This window comes from Lactuca virosa, chromosome 4 (genome assembly GCF_052849685.1).
Source record: "Lactuca virosa cultivar CGN04683 chromosome 4, Lactuca_virosa_CGN04683_v6, whole genome shotgun sequence".
Classification (NCBI taxonomy): Eukaryota; Viridiplantae; Streptophyta; class Magnoliopsida; order Asterales; family Asteraceae; genus Lactuca; species Lactuca virosa.
Window position 1 is genome coordinate 536,144,278 of NC_136429.1, and position 21,928 is coordinate 536,166,205.

Here is a 21,928-nt window from a genome sequence, read left to right on the forward strand (position 1 = left end):
AAAGAATCTGAGGCATCAAAATCAAATAAGATGTGAGCAGGTCTAGAGTTGACGAGAAATGAACGAGTCATAACATTCGTTTCCTTGCGTGCCTTTTCTATGGTAATCTGAAATGTACGGCCTTTAACTAAACGATTACCAAACTCTTCAAACTTCTTAATTGATGGTGGTGCTCAAATCTGCACTCGCTCTTCGTTCTCTATTGGGCTTTTGGTCCTAATCTCCGAGTTAAAAACTCAATTCTCATTGCAACCTCTTGCTCCTTTTTAAATTCGATTTATAGACTCAACCCAAGATAAGGTCTTCACTTTGCTACAGCAATAACTCGAATGGTCATATTCTAATGACCTTTGATTTTATAATGCAGAAGACAGACAATGATCCATACTCTTATTTCTATTAGTCAAACACTATCATAGAAGAAACCTTCCTTCATGTTCTAATGTGATATAATATCTTCATAACTAGTAGCATTTCTAGCTAATAGGTTCTTAATCCTTTAATGAAGGTTGTTATACTTTTATTGACTACCTCGACCATCTCCTTGTTCAATCTTCCGACTGAAGTTTCGTCGCTACACAAAAAATGGTTCTCTGAACCAATCAACTCACTTCGCAGATTTATATTAGTCGGACTCAATTCTGTATAACCACTAAGGTCTGAACGAAAATCATCTTCTTAGTCATCACCGAAACAAAGGTAATGACATACTCGAACAAAAACGGAATCAATTTCTAGCTTCTTGGTAACCTTGTGACTTTCCATGATCCAAGTGTGAGTCATGTGCTTCCAGTAGTATAGGCCTCTACTACTATTCACACATACTCATACTCTTCCCAAGTGTTGTCTCGCAGTTCCCAAGTCACCATACAAAAGTTTTTACAAGGCAACTTATCACACCTGAGTGTGTTCAAACAAGTACATACAACAATTTCTCCTAGACTCATCTAGGGATTTCACGTTTCTATCAAACATATCTTGGATTTCTTAAATTCACCATCTAGAATTCTTTTTTGCATAAGCTCGATCTAGCATATCCTAATATTTTTCCTAGGTCTATAGGAATTTCACTTCCAACTTCTTCATATAAATTCTTTCTCAGGTAGTGTCTACTTTACAACATATACTATACCAGAATTTACTCTAGTAGTGTGGAGACAAACAGTCTCTAACTATCTGTATCATCTTCTAACTCATGCAAGTCACCATGGACATTTATTCATTTCATTATCCTTTCATGACATCTTCATTCCTTTATATGGGAAAATTTTCCTCTCATGGGTGTATCTTTTAAGTCTACTTCATAGGAATCTATCCTAGGAAGTTTGCGTTTTAACTGTATCTCAGCATGTTCTACTAGCTTCGACTTGGTTCTCTGTCATTCCTAACAGCAACATCTCTTCTCATACAACACTATGAGTGTATATCTTCTTCAACTATATACTCTACCTTACTCTGACTAGTAAGTCATTCAGCCTAACTAAATGACTCATTTCACCATCCTAATCAAGTATGTTAAAGTCGGCTTAACACATTATGGAACTTTTATAAGGATGTGATAGAAGTCAATTGTCACTCAGTATTATTAAATACTAAGTCTGAGCATCTTGTATAGGGTTACATGTAAGCTCTTACCATACTACTCGAACTGCATACTACATCACAATGTTAGGCAAGGTCTTGGCCTATTGAGTTTGAAAACTTTGTTATCCTTTCCTTTGATCTTCACTGAATTCTTCTAAATCTTGCACAACATCAATTTCGATATTGTCGAAGTATTTATCACCATCTTCAGCTCTTCTAACTCTGTAAGCAATCACTGCTTCAATCTGATCAGTGGTGGAGCAACTTCATGGATTACACCAAAACATTCATCTCGTCCGAATGTACTTTGAACACACAACATTCCTCCAAAGGTGTTATTATTTCATCAAACATAATTTGAATGTACAACACCACTCTATAGGTATTAATACATAATTTACGGTATCACTTGATAGATTTTATTTTACGATATCCTGTGACTGTTTACTTATGTAGTTATCGATGTCAACTATCATAAGCCTCCTTATTACCTCGAAAAGTTTCATGCCGATGGAATAGAAAAAACAGAAACAGTTCTATCGACACGTGGATGCTTCGGAAGAGAAAGAGTGACACTACGTATCTCCAAGTCGTGTTCGTGCTTTCGGGTATTTTATTTATCTTTTAGCACGTATTAGCATATAAGGCATCTCCCTTAAAGTATGCTAGTGCACACTATAGCAAGTGAGGTATTCAACCTAAAGTATACTAGGCACACATCGTACCATGATTACTTAGTAATTCAAGTTTAAGCCTAGAAATCCTTACAATCCTAGTTCGCTTAAACTAATGCTCTAAAAATTTTGAAGTAGCTTACAACTTTAAAATATTAAGATTTATCATTATAAAATACTCCACTTAATTCTTTCCTATTGTTTGTATCCATATACTCCTAATGAATCCATTCATATATTGAACTTCTGATGGTTTAAGTCTAAATACCAATCTGTGGTATTTAGTTCACTTAAACTACTGCTCTGATACCATGACTGAAAGACCCTTTTTCCATACTTAACATTATTACTCCAAACATGCTACATGCATATTCATAAACATATTTTACATAAATGGTCTTATTACAAAAGACTGGATACAAACCGACTAAGTTTTAGTATATTACGTAACTACCCATGAAATTATAATTTTTATGCATACACGATCACTAAATACAAAAGTAACATTTTTAACTATTCTAAATCTTCCAACAATATGTGTCTATACTGGATGCTTATTACCTACAATAGTTAAACACTGAGAGGGATAAGCGGTGACGCTTAGTGAGTTCAAATTATAGGAACAACTGTATGTTATGTGTTATATGTGCAATGTGCTTTCCCGTGTTATTATGAAAATGAGCTATACCTTCGACCACGAAGTGAATGACTAAGCATCACTTGGGTATTGGTATGTAACCTTTGACCATGAAGTGAATGAGTAAGCATCGCTTTGGCATTGGCAGAATGCTGGATAGGGCTGAAAGACTGAAAAATTCTAGCAAAATGTTAATTTAGAAATCATTTATTTTATGTGCCACTTGGGCTGAAGTCTTATTGATGTATATCAAGTTGAAATTGTTGTATCTCATTGATTGTAAATCTTTGAATCATATCATTTGTTGATATGGAAAGCTTGTCACATGATTCACATATTTCTTTGTTGTTCTTTGTTCCTCTTTGCTTCTGTCATATTGGTATATATATGACATAACGTTATATTGTATCTATTTTTGAACTCACTAAGCGTCATCGCTTATCCCTCTCAGTGTTTAACTATTGCAGGTAATAAGCATCCAGTATAGACACATATTGTTGGAAGATTTACAATAGTTAATAATATTACTTTTATATTTAGTGATCGTGTATGTATAAAAATTATAATTTCATGGGTAGTTATGTAATATACTAAAACTTAGTCGGTTTGTATCCAGTCTTTTGTAATAAGACCATTTATGTAAAATATTTTTATGAATATGCATGTAGCATGTTTGGAGTAATAATGTTAAGTATGGAAAAAGGGTTTTTCAAAAGGGTTTCATAGTAAAAGTTAAAAGACAACACCAACCATAGTATTAAAAATCATTACAAATTTACAATGAGTTTGAACAACTTTTTAAAAGAAATTACAATGTATTTAAAAGTCAACACATGCAAATGGTCCTACAAGTGTTGTGTCTCTACGAGCGTCTTACTAGACTATTCCTGAAAAAGCATGTAAAACGAGCGTCAACTATAAAAATAGTTGGTGAGTACTCATAGGTTAAAAATAATATTGGTTTAATGAAACGTAATCAAAGTTTTGATAGAAGTTTCCATAAATAAAAGTACATTGTTAAAATGAGTAAATAAGTTTGTATAACAAAGTTCTTTGTCATCATGATGAATAAAGTATGTTGCCTAAATGAGATGCAACATTCATATTCTCATGGGAAATAAAGTTTGTTACTAAAACGAGTAAACAAGTTTCGTTGCTACAATGAGCAAACAAGTTCGTTGCTAAGACATGTAAATAAGTTTCTAGTAACAAAAGTTCGTTGTTATAATGAGAAACAAAGTTTATTGCTATAATGAGAAACAAAGTTCATTGCTATAATTAATAAGCGAGTTTGTATGTATATGAGCAAACAATGAGTTCACAACCAAGCCTATGACTGATGCCCTATCAAGATATATGCTTATCGTTCCATAGATTATATAGTATCATGCACTCCAGCAATCGGGCGAGTGAGGAGTTGTCAATTCCTAATAGCGCTATCCATAATGACCATTGGCTCAAAGAGTTAATGGTTGGAGAAAAGTGTAAGGGAAGGGACTTAAGACGATAAGACCTCATGTTTCGTGTTGCATAGACATACATAGCAAAATATAGCAATCAAGTTTGATACAAATCAATTTAAATACAACGAACAATAAATAGTTTTTCGGACATGCTTTTCCACCCCAAAACATAAAAACCGAAAATAGGGGGAGTCATGAGTACTTACAATGCATTGAGATGATGCAAATGGTGCCTTGAACTACTTCCACTTGTACCACTACCGATTCCTACAATAATGGTATAAGCTAGTGAGTCTTCAATCACAATCTAACACTAGTATACTTACTACTACAATAGAATTATGCCAATATTATGTCAAAATTTAATATTGTTAGGTTACAAACATTTTTCTGTGAAATTTAGATTTCTATGAATCAATTTTTTTTTGTATAACATCAGGTGGAATTTCTCATTATTGAAATGTTAAAATTTAACATTTTAGGAGGTGTTCCAATGATTGAATATTTAAAAATCAAGTCAATATAGTTTCAAAAATTCCCAAACTTTGCATTTCAGTTTTAATTGAAGTCAAAGACCTTTAGATAAATTTTCCTGAATTTTTGATTTGTCTAACTATTTTTCACCATTTTAATTCCTTGAATAATTGTAAAATCATGGAAAAATAGTAAGTTATCATGAAAAATTCTTATAACTTTTGTGTAACTTTTTTACATTGTACATAATCTGGGAAAAATAATAAAATGTATTTTCAAACAGTTTAACACGATTTTTCTGCTTTTTGTGTATTTATTATATCAAAATAGAGATAAATAGAAAACAGTTTCAAAAATTCTCTAAACTTTTTGTACTAGTGTTATTACATATATAAATGCTGGGAAAAATATAAAAGTTGGTTTCCAAACAGTTTAGATATTTTCTTTGTTTTATTCACTTAAATAAGCATTAATTTGTGAATAATTACTAAAAAGTAAAGGAAAATTACCAATTTTTTTGTTAAACTTCATATACAGTGTACATAATCTGGAACAGTTATTGAAATTCATTTTTGAACATAAAATCCCTATTTTTAGAATTTAAGTGTGTTTAATACCAAGAAAATCGAAATAAGTAGTAGACAGTTAAGATAAATCCCCAAAATTGTTATTTATGGTTATAATGTAATAAACGACTTCCTGGTAAGTTTTTGTGAATTTTGGATAAGTTTAACTATTTTTCACTTATTTAATTCTTTTAATATACATTAAATCTTGGAAAAAAAAGTAAAAGGTTATGGAAAATTCATCAAATTTTTCTGTGAAGGTTATATAATATATAGAAGCTTCGAAAAATAATAAATATGATTTTTACAACTTGGAACCTGACTTTTGTTATTTATTTGTGCTTAATAACAATAAAATAAAAACTAATAGTTGTTGGAAAAATATCCGGTTAGTATGACCTTCGGACTATTCTTGTAATGTGTAGACAAAATTGCAAGAATGGTCCTTGTGGTATGTCGAAAAATGCCACTTTGGGCCAAACAGCTTTGGACTAGCACCAATGGTCCAAAAAGTTTTATTTTGTTGCGAGTTTGGTCCATTATGGTTTTAAATGACGATTTTGCCCTTTGTATTTTGTTTCTTCAATTTTTTTACAAAATAAATAAAAAAAGAAAATAAAAATGCTTTCTTTCTCTCTCTCTCTCTCTCTCTCTCTCTGTGGTGGAACCTCTCATCTCCTCACCCGTCACCTCTCTTTCTCTCTCTCTCTTAGGGAAACACACACACAATAATACCCTAACTGCCACCACTATCCGCCATCACCGCCGCCCTCACCAACCTCTGACGCCCTCTTCCTTTCTTCTGTTAACTCTTGGCCGCCACCACAACTATGCAACCTTTGAACCTGATCTGATTCCCACACCACCATCATCAATCTGTTTTGAACGTTACTTTTACGAAACCCTAGCACCGCCACTCTTCTGATCCGAAACTAGGGTTTTCTTCTTCAAGATCTGATGAGAAGGCACCATCGCTGGAGAAGGGGAAATACAAAGTTAGGGTTTAAAGAGGCGATGGTGGCGGCTGGAACGAGGGGGTTTCGACGTTGCTAGGGTTTGCATCACCTCGTTTCTTTTTCAGATCTCAAAGCAAACACATACACTCCATATGCGACTCGACGAAGGCGATGAAGGTGAAGGACAAACTGGGAAAGAGGGACGAACTGAGCCGGATTTTTCTTCGTGTTCGTCGATGTAGGGTTTGCAGAGGTGAAGTCGTCATCGGAGCAGAGGACATAGAGGACAATCCATATGAAAACCCTATCCGCCAACGTAAAGGTTTGAGCGACGTTGTCGGGTTTGAGCGTCTCTCTCCTTTCTTGCTTCACCCCTTCATCACAAACAGATCTTCGGACCTCCCTTCTCGTCTAGTCGTTGGAATTCCCTTTCATAGATCAGAGGCATAAAAACTATCAAGGGTTTCACCACGAAGGGCGGTGACGATAGGAGGCAGAAGAACGATTAGGGTTTTATAGGCGAAGACGGTGATACGAGGCAGAAGATCTATCTACATTTATGAAGGTTTGAAGTGATAACGGACCAAGCAAAGTTTGTAGCTCCGATCAACATTTCTATCTCTATGTGTTCATGTATGTTAAATTTCAGATTTTTTTGTATTCTTGTATGTTAGAAAATCTGGAGAAAGACTGTGGGTTCATCAGGAGAGAGAGGGGGGACAGAGAGAGAGAGAGTGGCGGTGGTTTTCGGCATGTGAAAGTGGTGGCTGTTCATATTTTTCCGGCAGGTGATGGAGGGAAAGAGAGGTATTCACCGGTGGTGGCGGTGTTTACCGAAAAGTCGAGGGTGGTGGCGGTGGTAACCGGTGGTGCTGCTAGTGGTTGACTAGTGGAGGAGAATAGAAGGGGAGAGAGAGATAGATGTATTTTTTATTTTCTTTTAATTATAAAAGTATTTAAATGAATAAATAAAAACTGAAAAAGCAAATACCAAGGGCAAAATAGTCATTATAAAAAAGTTTAAAGTAAATTGGACCAAAGTGACAAAAAAATGAAAACCTTTGGACCTTGAGTGCTAGTCAAAACCTGTTTGGCCCAAAGTGACAATTTCGACCTAACCACAGGGACTATTCTTGCAATTTTGTCTAATGTTTATTAAATACGAGGTACAATTATAGTGTGTACCATAATATTCGCCATATGACATATTAGGTCCCTAGGATTAATTTATGTAGTATGATGGACATGACATTTATCCATAACTTGAAGGACTAATTTTATGTGGTTCTAATGCTTTCTCATAAGGTGTAAATGATAACTAAACATACACATTGAGAGGACGTGCGTTTTCTTTAAGAGGATATAACGTTTCTTCCTTTTGGCATTCTCAAACCTCTCTATAAACACCATCATAGTGTGTGTGATTCAATCCATCAAAATCAATCACTTAGACACCATTATGTGAAGTGGAAGAATCATAATATGGGAGACTATCAATTCGACATCATTGTGATATCATCTTCTCCAAGTAAGTATTTTTTTCAATTAATCTAGGGTTCTTCATCTTTATGTATAAATTGATCTTGGATTATTCCCTTTAATCAACATGTGGTATCAGAGCCTAGTTAAATATCATGCCCTAAGTTTAAGTTTAATTTTGATTTTCTCCTAACTGTTCGTCACACATATTAACAAATCTGAAAAAAAAATCGTTGTCCTGTTTTCTATTTGGAATTTGATTCTGGACGAAAACACAAACTTATTAATAAAATATAATTTGTGTTACTTTTTTGGTGTGGTTTCAAAAATGTTCTAACACCATGGCCAAGGAGTTTCTTTGACATCGGTGGGGTTTTGGCCCTAAAAGAACTGGACTTATAATTTTTCCTTTTGCCATAAAAATAGTTATCCACTTTTTTAATTGTTTAATGTTGTATTATTAAGGAGCCTTCTTAGATGATTGTTAATTTTTTCTTTTCAAACTTTATGCTTTTGTGATTTAACCATCCGCAATTGCTATGTATAGAACCATAATGAAAAAGTTATCATGTAAGAATCATTGTGTATATAATGCCAACGTAATGTGTTTTATTGATTCAAAGTGGCTTCAAATACGTAAAGTGGCATATTTATGTTATCATAGATGCAATCATTTTAGCTATTAAAAGTTTTTCTTTTGGATTCTTATATGTAGTACACAAATCAATTTATTTTAATAGTATGTTTATTCTTGCCATACCACAAATATAATGTGAACTTTTGGTAATACCACTAATTAAACTTATAGTTTCACAAAGCCCACTGATGAAAATAAATATATACAGTGGCATTTTCATTCTATTATGGCTTGCATTATATTAGTGCAATAAAAGCTTTCAAGCCTATGTGCGGTAGACGTGATTTGGCAATATAGTCATATTTCCACTAAATTGATAATATATATCTATTTTATCCTTCATTTATCAATGGCTTAATAAACCATTTCAAAGCCCACATATAATTTTCCCCTTCTTTACACATTGACAAAAGAAGAAGAGAGCATACATATCTCTTTTATTTATAAAGGCATATCTCACTGATAATATTGTTGATGCTCTCCAGATGTAAATATGCAAATATGTATAATATACAATCATTTCAAGGTGAGATGATTATTCTGTTACTTTCATTGTCTCCTAAATCATCATTTTAATAGGCTCTATTCTAGATAGCTAATACAGTGTGAACATGTAACATAGTTAGATATCAATTTTTTTATTTGCTATTATAACAAAAAAATAATATTTTAATTTGCATTTAATTGCATATATGTTGTCTATCACAGAGGACAAACAGATCATTATGATTTTGTCAAACAAAACTTCTATGATATTCTTAGTCATTATGATAAATAACAGTGTATGATGCAAATTATATACACATTTTTTTTATATTTATTTTCCTATAATTCTTCCACTGTTTAATTTGGATCATGATTTTGTCTGTCCAATGATGAGTGGTGACTTTAATGTGGAACTTAAGTGAATGATGAGTGGTGACTTTAATGTGGAACTTAAGTGACTGGACCAAAGAAAGGTTGTTTAAGTTTGATATTTGAGTTTATTAAACATCACATTAAATAATTGTTTGAATTATTGTTCAAGGAACCTAAAGGCTAATTGGATAATGATTCATACAATGAGTTTTTTTTAGCATAATATACATAAATGTTGTATTTCTGCCCAAAGGTAATTGCAATATTTATATAGCATAGTATAATACTTATGACACCATAACATTCAATTGTTAATCTAGCCAAAGCGAAGCTGATGATTGGTTAAGGTGTGTATAAGCCTACGTTTTGGTGTTAATGATAGGTTTACTGATATGCTTTAATTTTGTTATCCCTCAAATTACTTTAAATATCACTTTAAATTGTAATGTTTAATAAGCGAGATGAGTAATTCTAGTAAGTTTCAAAAGACGAGTACAAGTAGAACGAATATGCCTCATGGAAACACTGCTTGCTAATTTTGTCATAAAAATGACATACTTAATGAGATTGCCAAATTTGAAGAATGACATGCAAAGAAAGGTAATTTAAATACATATATATGATTTATGAGTCCCTTAATATTGATGTCCCTATATATGCATGGTGTTTGATTATGGTTTCCATGACACATGCACATTTTATTACAGGGATTTCGTACAATTCACAAGTTGAACTGAAGTCAGAGAGCAATTAAAGTTGGGAAGGATGAAGACTTAAACATTGAAAAATTGGTCCACCTTAATTATTTTTAGAAACCGGTTATTGTTTAGGTCTTAATGATACTCTTTATGTATCAAGTATAACTTGAAACTTATTATTTGTATCAAAGTTAGCGAATGTTGGCTATACTTTTACATTTGGATACAATGAGATAATGTAACGCCCGTGTTTCTAGGCTAGGCACTAATGATGATGTAATTGTCTAGGCCAACCTTTGTAACTTGTTTTGAAATAATAAGATGTATTATTTGATTATTATGTGTTTTATGCTTAATTATTATAATTTAAAGAATTAAGGGTAAAAATAAGCGTCGAAAGTAAATTTTAGATAAAGCCGATATCTATAAACAAAGTTGTAGTGGTTGAAATAAGGATTCCGGAGATATAAAGAATACCGAAATCCGAGTTATAACGAAGAAGTTATGACCTGTCGAAGTTTCGCGACGAAACCGGCATGACGTTGTGAGACGTAAAAAGTGAATTTACGATAAAGTGCTTTTTAGCCTTAGTGATCTAAATGAAAGTCGTAGTGTTCATTAAACCGAGAGCGTGCATAAAAAGAATGCCCAAATCTGACTTCGTATGAGGAAGTTATGATTTTTCTAAGTTTCAGCTTAGTAGTAGCAGCTAAAAACTCGAATTTTAGATCGAGTGATTTTTAGCCGACACAACCTAAACGAGAATCGAAGGTCTCGTCAATAGTAGTACAACGGTAAAAAGACAGACGAAAAAGGACATCGGATGAAGAAGTTATGAATTTTTAACGGATTTTCCTGTCCCGGTCTGTTAAAAATAATAAAATTAAAATAAAGTCAAAATTAGCCGACGGAGTCTAAACGAAAGTTGTAGAGTATAATCTCACCTACGCGTGCATATAAATGACGTCTAAAATGGAGCTTGTATGCGGAAGTTATGAATTTTTGAAGTTTGGGGCACAAAATCTGAGAAATTTCGCATGCATGGCTCGGAATCAGCCACGTCGCCTCGCATGTGAGCCTGCCCCGTGTCCGTCTGCTGATTCTTCCGAAGGTGCGGCCCAGTCCGGATCCGACGCGTGTCATCGCGGTGGAGGCATCCGAACCGAGACGCGTGTCTCGCCTCCTGTCTGACGCGTAGCCCTTCCCCTCGTATCTGAATCTACCGCGTGTCCTATTCCTCTTGCTCCGGATCCGAACCTTCGCACTATATATAGGGAGGTGCGAACCCTCCCGGTTTTGGTTGGACTTTTACACCATTTTTCATCCCTTTTCACTTCTTTCACCTCCCTAAACTTCCTTACAACCCCCGAAGTCCGGTATCATATCCAACACCCGAAGAACGTCCCGAAGTGTCCGAAGACCCCGAGAAATTTATCTTTTCGGTTTGAAGCTCAACCTTCGCAAGGCCCGGTTTTTCATTAAAGCTCCCGGTTTTATCGGAAACGATCGTTTTAAGAAACGAAGTACTGCCCAATTATCGTTAAATCAGGTGAGTGTGTAGTCATTTTCATCTTACACATAAATATGAAGTATTTTCTACAAAATACGTGCTATGTGTAATTATATTGTTTGTTTATTTGAGATGGGTGTTGAATAAATGTTTTATACAAGTTTTAAACTGTATATATATATATATATATATATATATATATATATATATATATATCTACAAATATGTTGGGTAAAACATGGGTAAATGAAATAGTTGATGTGTGTTAAAATAGTTGTTGTAGTCATCTAGCGGAGTATAGATGACGACCACGGACCTTTCTAGACAGTCCAGTGGAACGCTAGCAGGTTCGCAACCTGTAGGTGTTGGTGACCTATACGTTCATTGGTGTACTCCATCCCCCTCACAAGGTTGCCTTAAGGACATGCATGACTGAGGAATCCCCTTAGCAGTAGTGTCCATCCCGATGATGATCCTTAGGTTAGGTCCCTTGTGATAGGTGTTTAGGGACTTAAAGTGAGGATAATGGAAAAAGGTAATCAGGGTTATTGTTGGTTGATGAAATTAATAAATTTATTGTTGGTTAATGAAATTAATAAATTTATTATTTGTGGGTTGAAAATCCTATATGCTCACCAGACTCCCAAGCCTGACCCACTCAGCTTTTTATATTACAGGTAGTGGACCCAGAGTATAGTTTGGATGATGAAGAGAGATTTTTGGATTATAAGCCAGTAGTTGTGAATAACTGTTGTAAGGCTTATGATGTACTGTTTATGCTTTTGGTCTGTATCGGAATATGACATCCCGAGGTTTTGATATATAAAGAAAATATATATTTCTTTAAGAAATGTTTTGATAAATTTTTATCATGTTTTGTTTTGGGGACAAATTCCGCAACATCTTTTAAAAAGATTACTTTGATTTTATTTTAAAAGCATAAACTAAATCAGTCTTTTCTGGCCGAGAAATTTGGGGATGTCACAGTTGGTATCAGAGCATTAGTTTAAGCGAGCTAGGAATTTGTAGGATTTCTAGACTTAAACTTAGAATGCTAAGTGATGATCATGAGATGAGTGTCTACCATATTTTAGACACGCGCACTAGTATATTTTAGGAAAAATGCCTAAAATGCTTTTATGTGCTAAATGCTATATGTTTGCCATATATGCCATTATTTGTTCGGATCTATGGTCTGTTGCCGACCGAATCTGGAAACCTTATGTGTTCAGGATTCTAAGCGTACGACTACGATATTAGAACTAGCATGTAACGTTTCGGAGTGATAAGGAGAATTTAAATATCTATCGTGAATAAAGATCTAAATTTTCCTTATTTGGTATATAGATTATAATGGCAAGAACTCGAAGTGGAGCTGGAAATGCAAACAAAAACCAGCAACCTCAACCCCAAGTGATGGAACAGGTGCCTATAGCAGAAGCTGCACCAGAACCCATCACCATGGCCGGAGTACAAGCCATGATTCAGACAATGATGGCTGAACAAAGGGAGGAAATGAGGCAAATATTGTTGAACAACAGTAGTAAACCTTCAATACCTGTTGAGCAACCTGAATTAAATGACGATCAATCTGAGGAAGGAAATTATAGTAGATCTGTTGGTCAAACTGAACCGCTTGTGGTTAGGAGAAATAACCACGAGGATGGAGTGGGGAGAAATGGATGCAAGTATAAAGACTTATGACTTGCAAGCCATCAACTTTCACTGGAAAAGAAGATCATGTCGGAGTAATGGATTGGATCTCGGAAATGAAATTGGCCTTCATGACATGTGGTTGTCAAGGCAAGTTACAAACCATATTTGTAGTGCGTCAGTTCAGAGGTGGCGCTGTTCGCTGGTGGAACACTCTGGGGAAGACCCTAAGCCCTAATGAGCCACTGCAACTGACTTGGGCAGAGTTCTTGGTGCATTTCAAGCGCAAGTACTGCTCGGCCCAAAATCTGCTTGAGTTAGAGAACCAATTTCAGACACTGAAGAGGGGAAGCATGTTTATTGATGAATGCGCTAATAACTTCACAAACAAAATGGAGTTTGCTTTGCGTATTGTCCCAGATGAGCAGACAAAAATTGACAGGTACGCAAGGGGACTTCCATGGGAGTATGCAGTGCCAGTTCGTCAGACACTTACTCTAGAGGCAGCTATCTGGGCTACCAAGTCTGTTGAAGATACGATAAAGGGGAGAGCCTCCAGCAAGGTTGAAGTTGGCGAAAAGAGAAAGTTTGAAGGAACTTCAGGTTCCAACAAGAAGAATAAGTTCTCGAAATCTGGTTCGAGGAAATTCGGAGGAGGAGCCGAAGCCAAATGGTGTGACAAGTGTAAGAAGAAACATGTTGGGAAGTGTAGAGAGGAAGTCACTTGTTACAAATGTGGAAAGCATGGACATTATGCCAATGAATGCACCTTCAATAAGAAAGTCTGTTATGGGTGCAATGAAGAGGGGCACATTTTGAAGGATTGCCCGAAGAAGAAGGATGCAGTAAAGCCTAATCTCCCACCAAAGCCAAAAGCCAAAGCTTTCCAGATGACATTGGAAGCCGCAAAGGATGCAACGGATGTCGCTTCAGGTACCTTTCTTGTAAATGGATTGCCTGCCAATTTATTGTTTGATTCCGGAGCGAATTTGTTGGGTCAAAAATATGGTTTATACTTTACTTTTCTAGGAAAATGTATTTTTATGTCTAGGACCGTAAACAGCTTGGTGTTTACGACTGTATATGTGTTTACGGTTGTGTATGTTCACGGCCCATGTCTCATATATATAGGGAGAGGAGTGCATATGTGAGGTACAAGAGCATATGGTAGAGAGAGAAAGTTAGAGAGAAGAGAGGAGCTTAAGTGTGTGTTAGTGTGTGTGAATCTTGTATCTGGATCTTCATTCATATCAAATCATACACGATTCATCTTATTCTTCTTCTCCTTCTCTTTTATTTTGATATGACATCATCCGTTTGATTGAGATTCCGCACCATCAAACGGATCTGATTGATACACAAGCAGATTGGGGACTTACAAGTGGTATCAGAGCTTGGATTGTATCAATCAATTTTGTCAGATCTGGAGCTTATTTGATCTTATTTTTGAAGGATTTCTGCGTTTTTGGATAGATCTTGGCAAAATAAGGAGGGGGGGGGGGTTTCTTCGTGTTTTTCATAAAAACGAGTTTTGGATTGAGTTTTGGAGCAAAAAGTGTGAAAAACGTCGTTTTTCTTCGCATCTGAAGCGGAGTTTACGGCCTCGGCGGTTTACGGTCGGAGTTTACGGCCCCGGAGGTTTACGGCTTGGAGTATACGGCTCTCACGTGTGCGGCTCAGTGGGCGGCTAGGGAAGACGGCTTGGTGGCTTAGAGCTCAGCAGTAGTGGACGGCTTGGTGGACGGCTCGGTGGCTTACTCGCATGCACATCTGATAAAAAATTGAGAAGCGATTTTGGGGGTGTCGGGGATCGAACCCGGGTCTCCTCCCTACTCAACGAACGCGCCTTACCAATTGAACCAACTTGTCACACGTTACACTCCTTCTGAATTTAATTCAAAAGCCTTCTTATTTCGATCCAAGTTTCGCAATTTTGTCATTTTCAGCCCAAAAATCAATTTCTTTTATTTTTAAATTCCATTTTCAACCAAAAATTTTAGTTTTTTATTTTTGACTTTTGACCTTAAATTTTGACTTTGACCTTCAAGTTTGACATTTGACTTTAAACTTTGACTTTCTCGTTTAACCTTTAAATTTTCAATTTTAGCTTTTCGGGTTGACTTTTAAGTTTGACTTTTTAAGTTTGACTTTTTAAGCTTGACTTTTAAGGTTGACTTTTGAGTTTTTAGTCAAAGGAAATTTTTGATAAACAATGAGTTCTTCAAACACCAAAGTCAATGAAATTTCTTGTTCTCAAACATGCATTGATAATGTTAAAAATTTACTTGAGCATATCGAATTATTACGTAGAGAGAACGAGGACCTAAAATACGAAGGATATCAACTCAGGAAAGGACAGAAACCTCTAAAAGCACAATTAGAAGCAAAAACAAATGACTTTAGGAAACTTCAGGAAGAGTATAGCAATAAGTGTGCAAATTATAGATTTGTGACAGGACAACTTGCTGAGTTAACTGCTGATTTTGACACATTGAAAAACAAATTTGAAAATGCAGATTTTAATTTCAGAAAATTTGATGTGTCGAGTGAAGTAGTTGCGTCAATGATGGAAAATAGTTTGAGATTTAAAAATAACCAGCAAAAGGGTTTAGGGTATGATAAAGTGCCTCCTCCTTTTAATCACACGTGTCAGTATAACCCTTTGACAAAAGAGGAAATGGACAGAGAGACACATCTCAAATATGGCAAACCTGTTGTATTTGTGCCGGCAAGTGGTCCTCAAATTCAAAATACTAATGCTTCTACTTCCTATGCAGATTCAACACTAAGTCATTGCAAGCAAGCAGCTGAAGAGAGTGTATCTGATAATAAAATTGTATCAAAGTCTGATGACTTAAATTTTTTCGATATATTTGATGATATCTTTGATAATTCTAACGTGGTTGTGCCAGAAAGTGTTGAGCTGAACGATTCTAATGCTTCTACTTCTTGTGTAGGTAAAGTAACGGAAGATGAGAACAAGGAGAAAACTGTTGAACAAACCAATGACTCCTTGAGCTCTGAATCTGTTGCTTCGAACTCAGTTACTTCTGATCAACTTGCTGTTGAGAAATACAGGCCTCTAAATCAAGTGAAACAGCCAACCTGCTGCAAGTGTGCTTGTGGGAACAATAAGAGACAAGGCATGGACACGCCACCAGGGGCAGGAAGAAACAACTTCCCAATGAAGAAAAAGACTTGCTTTCACTGTGGAACACCTGGACACATTGCCAAAAATTGTCCAAATCGCGCATACGTTCCCTACTATGCACAAGGGTGGCAGAACGCGCCAAGAGGGAGATTTTCCAAAAGAAACCCCTCAAGGCCACGTTCAAACAATGACAACTGGAATGCCACGAAGAACAAGAGTTCAACTCCCAAGGCCAAGAAATCAACTCCCAAGGGAAAGAAGGGAATGTCGGCCAAGAAGTCCAATCCAAGAGATGCTCCAGTGAAATCAAGACCAGTTAGGTCAAAGTCATCTCGACGATTGGCTTCAAGTTCAAAATCAAGTACTGAGGCACCCATCGGATCAAAAAAGAAATGGGTTAAACCCAACTACAGATGGGTACCAAAGGTTCAGTCTCCCAAATCACCTAATGACTCTAATATTTCTTCATCTTCTGTTTGTGATAAACAGGACATGTCACGGGAGAGTGTACCTTGCAAAGATGACAAAGGTCAACCCAGTTTCAAAATGGACTGGGTTCCAAAGACCAACTAATCCCGCTCTGTGTCGGAGCAGCTATGGAGGCATATCTTTAGACTTCGGTTTGTTGGTAGTGGCTTTTCCACGCACATGATAGGAGGCATATCTCAACTGTACAACACTCAGAACATTGGTTGAGAAGTATGTGTCCTTTGCGGGAAGGGAAGAAAGGAGAGGATCACACATGGGGTTTGTGCTTAATGAAATGAAGAATTTTTGGATCTGTTCTGAGATTATGCGTGCTGTTCTCAGACCTTCTGAATGCAAATTCAATCGGTGACTTACGGTTTGATTTTTCTTCTCTATGCTCCTGAGTCTATCTTACACTGATTCGTTTTGAAGACAATCTTTTATTTTCTTATAGTTTTTCGTCAGTAGGTATTGTTTGGGAAGTGATATAATCGTGTGATAACAGGCAATCTGAATCTGTGTAAGGCACCAAAGTTAAATTGTTTAGGCTCTGAGTTTGATGCGCTGGTAGGCACAAAAGTTTTTAAAATGGACTTGACTAGGATCAGATAAACTTAAGGAATTTAGAGACCTGACAAATCTTGACCTAGATAGTTCCATTTAGTCTGACAATACACCGCTTGGGTAGGTTGAGCAGAGAGATATACATGGGAATCTGTGGATACATTAAATGATCTGTATCTACAACTGTGGATTAACTCTTCTTCGATGTACGGACTATGTCCTTAATTCTAGTATTGATGGGGCGACTGGGGAATTCCGATAAAGTAGGTCTGTAGGAAATTATTTTCTTGCTTTCTTTCTGTTAGTCATATGTTGCCTCCTCTGCGTGATTGAAATACATCCGACCTGGATTGCAACATATGCAATTCTATTTCTCTGCATCTTCTATCTATGCAATTCTTCCTGTCTATTAGTCATATGCTGTCTCCTTTGCGTGATTGAAATACATCCGACCTGGTACACAGCATATGCACCATTCTACTTCTCAATCACTCTAAATCTAGTTAGTCATATGTTTCACCCTCTGCGTGATTGGAAGATCCGACCTGGGTGTATAGCATATGCATTCTAAATCTGACTTCTCTCATAATAATTGTCTGCTCACCTAAAGTAAGGAGTACTTTGGAAGTTCCTGATTATTGGGGTATGTCAGGAAGCGGGAAACATGTTCTAGTACATTTAAAATTGAACAATCACTAGGTTGTCTGTAGATCTCGCTGCTCAATTTAGGTGGACAACAATATCTTTGGCCGTCGTCAGCTGAATGGTCCTTTAAGAATATTATCTATGAACATAGGATCACATTGTCTTGTCACTTGTAGTATGTCCTATTTTTGTCACAATCTCTCGTGTTTAAGTGGACCAGAATACCGGCGATTGACCAGATCTATTCATGAAGGGAGAGGTACTGATAAACGGATAAAGGCTGTCTAAAAACTTTGATCCCAAATCACTCTTAAAGTTAGCTATTATTTTTGTTTTTGTTAAATTTGTTCATAGTTTTCTTCTAATTTAAAAATTAGGGGGAAAATTAAAAATTTCAAAAACCAAACAAAAATCAGAAAATAAAAAAAAACCAAAAAAATATAGTGTTATATCTGTTTTATTTCTTTTTCATAAAATATGAAAAATCCAAAAATATTGTGTGCTAAGTTTTTTTTAGTTTTGTTTCTATTTTTAGCTTTGTTTGTCTTGAAAAGTGAATTCAGCTGTAGATGAGACTCGTGGAGACTGTATCAAGAATTTCTGAGCCAAGCCTTCATCCGTGAGTGTCGAAGAATTTTCATTCAAAGGAGCAAGAAATGAAGATTATTCTTTCAACATTCAATCTTTCAACCCTAGAAGCAAGGTCAAGCAGTTGAAGATTATGTGACGGATTGCATTGAAGTCTCCTCAATCAGTCTGCTGCTATCTATGAACCTGCTGAAGTGATCCAGAAGATTGTTTCTCTCTATTGTTCTCTCTGAAGATTCTCAAGCTGAAAGCGCCATCTTTCAAGAATTTCTACAAGAAGCCTCCTCACCCAATGTGCGTTCAATGTCAAATTCTACAGAAAATCCCAACTGCTCAAGATGAAGTCATTTATTGAAGATTCATGTGTTCATCTTGATGTTGTGAAGAAATTGAAGATAATGCTGAAGCCAAGCTCCCAATGAAGATTAACAAGAAAAGCCAGCCACTTTTTAAGGGGAGCTTGTTGGGTTAATTTGAAAAGAAAGCTATAAACCAAGGGGGAGATTGTTGGGTCAAAAATATGGTTTATACTTTACTTTTCTAGGAAAATGTATTTTTATGTCTAGGACCGTAAACAACTTGGTTTTTACGACTGTATATGTGTTTACGGCCGTGAATAGGTTTACAACCGTGAACCTGTTCACGACCCATGTCTCATATATATAGGGAGAGGAATACATATGTGAGGTACAAGAGCATATGGTAGAGAGAGAAAGTTAGAGAGAAGAGAGGAGCTTAAGTGTGTGTTAGTGTGTGTGAATCTTGTATCTGGATCTTCATTCATATTAAATCATACAAGATTCATCTTATTCTTCTTCTCATTCTCTTCTGTTTTGATCTAGCATCATCTGTTTGATTGGGATTCCGCACCATCAAACAGATCTGATTGATACACAAGCAGATTGGGGACTTACAGAATTACTCCTTTATATCATATAAATTTGGTGAAAGACTAGCATTGCCTATAGAAAAACTTGATGATGCCCTAATTGTAGAAGTTGCTAGTGGCAAATTCATACCTGTTAGCGATTGTATTAGGAATATCGTCATCGACCTGAACGGAAACGAATTCCTTGTGAAGCTGTTACCCATTGAGTTGAATGGTTTCGACATCGTTCTAGGGATAAATTGGCTTAGCGCCAATGAACCCGAAATATTGTGCAAGAAAAAGATAGTAAGGGTAAACCCGCCTGGAAAAGAGTCGTTTATGATATACGGAGATAAGCGGAGTGTAAATTCTGGAATCATTTCCCTAATGAAAGCCAGAAAATGTTTATCTAAAGGATGCACATCATACTTGGCATTCGTGATCGATGCTAAGGAGGAGAGAAAGGATATGCAAAGTATACTAGTGGTGTGTGACTATCCGGAAGTTTTTCCTGAGAATCTTCTTGGATTGCCCCCTGATAGACATGTGGAGTTTAGAATAGACTTGTTACCAGGAACAACACCAATAGCAAAAGCCCCATATCGATTAGCACCGACAGAGATGAAGGAGCTTATGACGCAACTTCAGGAATTGTTGGACAACGGTTTCATTAGACCTAGTTCATCACCCTGAGGAGCTCCGGTGTTATTCGTGAAGAAGAAAGATGGGAGCATGAGAATGTGTATAGATTACAGGGAGCTGAACAAGGCAACAATAAAGAACAAGTACCCGTTTCCAATAATTGATGACCTGTTTGATCAGTTGCAAGGTTCGAGATATTTCTCGAAGATTGATCTTAGGTAAGGATATCATCAGCTAAAGGTAAGAGAGCAGGATATTGAGAAGACTGCGTTCAGAACAAGATATGGACACTACGAGTTCTTGGTTATGTCGTTTGGACTAACCAATGCTCCAACAACATTCATAGATTTGATAAACAGGGTTTGTAAACCATTCCTAGATAAATCCGTGATAGTTTTCATAGATGACATTCTGATTTACTCGAAAAGCCAGGAGGAGCATGACAGACACTTACGAGAAGTGTTAAAAGTATTAAAGAAGGAGAAGCTGTATGCGAAGTTCTCTAAATGTGATTTTTGGATTCAAGAAGTCCAATTTTTGGGTCATGTGGTTAACCAAGAAGAGATTATGGTTGACCCAGCTAAGATTGAAGCTATAACAAAGTGGGAACAACCAAAGAGTCCTACAGAGATCCGAAGCTTTCTAGGATTAGCTGGATATTATCGAAGATTTATCCAAGGCTTTTCTTCGATAGCTGCTTCATTGACAACTTTGACCCACAAGGGAGCTACTTATGCTTGGAGTGAGAAGCATAAGGAAGCATTTGAGAAGCTAAAGAAAAAATTATGTGAAGCAATGATTCTTTCTCTACCCGATGGAGTTGAAGACTTCGCAGTGTATAGCGATGCATTGGGAGTCGGGTTGGGATGTGTTCTAACTCAAAGAGAAAATGTGATAGCATATGCATCTCGACAATTGAAAGAGCATGAAAAGAACTACCCCACTCATGATCTGGAGTTGTCAGCGGTAGTATTTTCCCTAAAGATATGGAGGCATTACCTCTATGGCACAAAATGCAAACTTTTCACTGATCATAAGAGTCTTCAATATCTCTTTAATCAGAAGGAATTGAACATGAGGCAACGACGCTGGTTAGAGTTACTCAAGGACTACGACTGTAAGATACTTTACCACCCTGGTAAAGCAAATGTTGTCGTTGATGCTCTCAGTCGGAAGGTAAAACTTGAAAAGAAAAGACCAAGAGCGTTGAGAATTGAAGTTGTCTCGACAATTGTGGAAAGCATAAAGAAAGCTCAGGAGGAAGCTTCAGAGAAAAATGACCGAAAGGAAGAACGTTTGGGCAAAATGTTAGTGTTCGGTACAAAGAACCAAGGGTTGAAGGTATTCCAAGATAGGATTTGGGTATCTAAGACGGGAGGATTAAGAGATCTTCTGATGGAAGAAGTCACAAGACCATGTACTTGATTCATCCCGGCAGCACGAAAATGTATAGGGATCTGAAACCCTACTACTGGTGGCCGACGATGAAGCTCTATGTTGCAAAGTATGTGGCCGAGTGTGTGACATGTGCGAAGGTTAAGGCACAACATAAAAAACCGTATGGGAGTTTAGAACCTTTACCTGTACCCATGGGTAAATGGGAAGAGATCACTATGGATTTTGTAACTAAACTGCCCAGAACAAAAAGCGGTCACGACATGATTTGGGTGGTCGTTGATCGATTCACAAAAAGTGCACATTTCATAGCAGCCAATGAGAAGTGGTTTATGGAAAAGCTTGCAAAGGTTTACGTGAAAGAAATAGTGAAAGCACATGGTGTTCCCCTGATGATTGTGTCAGATCGCGATAGTCG

General features: G+C 36.3%; 1 long non-coding RNA gene across 1 annotated transcript; it reads left to right on the top strand.

Moving 5' to 3' along the window:
- The first annotated feature begins 7,701 nt into the window (after positions 1–7,701).
- LOC145103810 (uncharacterized) lies at positions 7,702–10,363 on the top strand. Its single transcript, XR_013706884.1, has 2 exons — positions 7,702–7,882; positions 10,036–10,363. It is a non-coding gene; the product is annotated as an uncharacterized LOC145103810 (long non-coding RNA).
- The last annotated feature ends 11,565 nt before the right edge of the window (positions 10,364–21,928 follow it).